Below are 4,184 nucleotides of genomic sequence, written 5' to 3'. Positions count from 1 at the left end.
AAGCAAATTATATGATAGTTTATCAACTAAATATACATTTGAGATAAATGTACCTCCAATATTAACTTAACCAATGCCAACTATCTTTCCTTTACTATTATCTCCATAGGTGACGCATCCTCCATCATATGATCTAAGCTTTGTGAAGAGCTTTGGATTTGACGTCATATGCTTGGAACAACCACTATCAATGTACCATTCACTTCTTTGAGTATTCATCAAACAAACCTACAGAAGAAATGATAGATATGCATTGGTCCCCACATCTACATGGGTCCAAATTGGTTAGTTTTTATTGGTTCCATGTTGAACCAACTAGATTGATATCTTTTTGGTCTTTGAAATCTTGGATCACAAATGTCAAATGGTTCTTGGATTTGAGGTTTTTGTCTCCTTGGTCCATTGAAGTTTTGACTTCTTTGACCATTTGTGTTGTTTGTATTTTTAAAGAGGTTTTCACTTCTTCTAGGCTTATGTGACATAAATGGAGGTTGAGGAATATGTTCATAGGGTGCAAAATAGGGACATGGCCAATTATAGCCAAACATCATTTGGTTTTGGTTTGGCCAAGATTGATGATGTTGTATTTGGACATTTTGAAAATTTTGGAATTTTTGCTGCCTATGGTCATAGTTGTAGTTGTTTTGATTTCTACCATTTCTTCTTGAATAATTTTGATATGATGATTTTATCCTTGATTATTCCTTTGTCCATTCTTTTGATTTCCATTTTCCCTTTTTCTTTGAGAGTAGTAATTTTTCTTTTCAATCTTTCCTTTGATTGTTTGAGGTTGAGTCTTGTTCCCACCTTGAATGTTTCCTTGAACATTTTTGGGTGTTGGTAGGGAGTTCTTACTGGATGTTCCTTTTTCGAAACGAACTTCTTTCCCTTTTTCTAAGAGTTTCAGTTTCACTATTGAATCCTAGTCCTTCTTTGTCTTGGGGATTCTTTTTGGGGTTACCTAGAAGACTATCTAAGTTCTTTTGACCATTTGTGAATTTCACATGAGAGTTGTTTAAGTCTACATTTTCTCGTTCTATTTTCTCAATATGTTCCCGTAATTCAATTACAGTACTATTGAGATAATGTACTTCTCCTAGAAGACCATCTAGATCTTCTTGCTCACTTGTGCATTTCACACTGTCATTATTTTCTTTTTCTATTTTCTTAATGTACTATCGTAAGTCACTTACTGTGTCATTTAGAGATAGTACTTCTTCTTCTAAGATTTTGTTTTTCTTTTCAATTTTCTTGCTGAACTTGTATAAAGTTTCAAAACCACTAGCTAAGTCTTCTTCATCAATGTTATCTATATCATTTTCATCATGCGTAGAATCAAGACCATCATATATGGAATTTACCTCATGATCTTGTTCTTCATGTGAACTGGCCATCAAGGTTAAGTTGATCTTTTCTTCATCGGACTCTTCACTTTCTTCTTCATCATCACTTGTAGTGTAGATTACTTCGGCTTTGTACGCCTTCTTTTTCCCTTTGGTAGGGCATTCGTTCTTGAAATGTCCTCATATTTTACACTCAAAGCAAATAACATCTTGACTGTTAGTAGATGAAGTTTTACCTTTTGATGAGCTTTTACCTTTGAATTCTTTTGACCCTTGTCCTTTGGATGGAAACCTTTCTTTCCTTCCTTTTAGAAATTTCCTGAACTTTCTTGTGATAAGGGCAATATCACTGTCAGAGTCACTTTCTTCATCGCTTTCATCATCTTTGATGGAACTTTTAAGAGCGATGGAATTCTTCTTTTGTTCTTTTGACTGGCTTTCTTCATACTTCTTGTCTTCTTTAAGTTCTGCCTCATGTGCACGTAGAGATCCCATAAGCTCATCAAGCGTGATATGTTCTAGATTTCCTACTTCTTGAATTGCTGTTTTCTTGGGTCTCCAAGATGGTGGAAGAGCTCGTAGGATTCTTCTTGTCACATCTTCATTTGCAAATTCCTTGCCAAGGCTATGCAACTTATTTATAATGTTAGAAAATCTAGTAAACAAAGAAGTTATATCCTCATTATCTAACATTTTGAAGTTTTTATATTGAAGCATATAAACATCCAAATTTATCTTTTTTATTTAGTTTGTTCCTTCATATGTAACTAATAATTTTTCATAAACTTCTTTTGCATTCTTGCAAGTACCACATCTATTGTATACATTTTCACTCAAAGCACATTGTAGGAACATTTTAGCCTTGTGATTTGCTTGGGATTTTGTTTTGTCAATTCCATCCCATTCAGTCCTTGGTTTTGGGATTTTGTTACCATCTTTATCAAGTTTGGTAATCTCATTGGGTCCATATATAATTATGTCCCAAACATCTATATCAATAGCACATACAAAGTCTTCAAATCTATTCTTCCAATAAGCAAACCCTTCTCCATCGAAATATGGAAGCCTAGAGGTATTTAAACCATCGGGTCTGGAGGAGAATTCATTGGATAATGATGCCATGATTTGTTACTCTTTTTGAGATTGATTTTAATCTCAATTTGAGCTCCCGCTCTGATACCAATTGTTGGTGCAACTTAAAGGGAGGGTGATTAGGTTGTACCTAGTGGTTTATACCAAATTCTCGATTTGGTTGCAATTTCAAAATGAATTAACAGTTTAGAATGAAATTTAATGAAAACAGCAATCACAAACACAAAATTTATAGTGGTTCGACTCTACAAGTCTACGTCCACTCCTCTCTTAGCCTCAAAAGAGTTTTCCCACTAATGAATCTCTTTCAATACAATGGGTAGAGAATCAAACCCTTACAATCTTTGTTACCGGGCAAGAGTACCCTTACAATCTTCGTTCACGGGCAAGAGTACCCAATACAATAAATTCTAATCAACCTAGATTAGAATTAAATAACCAATTCAAAATGCAAGAAGTATTAGATATTACCTATCAAAGGAGAGTAACACTTTACCCCTTGAGTGCGAGTGATGCAATGAATGAATCAAGAATAGCAAGCATCAATATATACTTCAGTCGCTTTCAATAACTCCAAGCTTTGCTTCAGTAAAAACTTGCTTATTAACTTTGGAATATCCCTCAAAGTTAAACGGAGTTGGGAGGACAATAATAATGGTAAAAACACCAAGGATTTGCTTTTTCACTTGTGAGTGAATATGTGCTTGATGGGGGGAGAAGAATGATTCTCAAATGGGGGTGGTTGGGCTTTTATAGACCTCAATTCAATGCCCTCCCCATTTCCCCAATAGATATAAAATCTCAGCGAGATTTTAGTCCAGACGGTCATCCGTCTGCCCAGATGGTCAGCCGTCTCAAAAGTATCCGTTGCAAACAGCTGTTGAGAATATTCGCTTCAAACTAGCCGTTATAGTCAAGTCAGGGCCAGACGGACGTCTGTCTGCCCAGACAGTCATCCGTCTGGCCTAGACTGGCCCAGACAGGCGTCCGTCTGCCAAACGGAAATTCCGTCTGGCCTTCTGTTGTTTCTGAGAAATAGAATCATCAACGTCTTAGCTCTGTTTTGCTGAACAGTTTTGGGGCTGGGACATGGCTTGGGTTTTTGGATCTTTTGTTCAACCCTAAGCGTTGTACACCTTACTAACATGTCCTAGGCTAAGTCTTGATCTTTGACTTGATCTTGATCAACGGTCTTGATACTCCTCTTGACTTTGGTTCTTTGTCTAAGATGATTTGAGTTGATCTTGAGCTTGACTCTCCAGTAATTTCTTTGATCCGGTTATTTACATCGAGATTCTCTGTAGTGATGACCTGGACAAAACATATCTACATGGAAACATTAGTAGAGTGTTTGTCATCATCAAAATTGATTGGAGGCTGATGTGGCAAATGCTGACATGACATTTTCCAACACTTTTAATTTCACAAACAGGACTCCCTTGGTGACCAAGCCAAGCGACCAAAGTTGGCTAGGGACAGAATTGTCTCTTTTGGGGAAAATTAGGTTTTTGTAGTCCTATATATTCAAACTTTGATCTAATTAGTACAACTTTGCCTCTTAGCTATTGGAGAACGTGAGAAGAACCCTAAAGCTTCCTCCTCAAGCCCAAGGTTGATCTCAAGCATCCGTGAGAGATTCCTCCATTGAATCTTCTTCTACAAGGTGAGTATTCACATCTATACGCTATTGATCTACTCTCTCCACTATTTCAACTCTTTGTTTTGATTGTGAGGAAGGTCTTCCACTAT

This window comes from Hakea prostrata, chromosome 8 (assembly GCF_041222555.1).
Source record: "Hakea prostrata isolate BN-2017 chromosome 8, UWA_Hpros_2, whole genome shotgun sequence".
Classification (NCBI taxonomy): Eukaryota; Viridiplantae; Streptophyta; class Magnoliopsida; order Proteales; family Proteaceae; genus Hakea; species Hakea prostrata.
The sequence above is the reverse complement of the archived record's forward strand: the minus strand, read 5'-3'. Positions refer to the sequence as shown.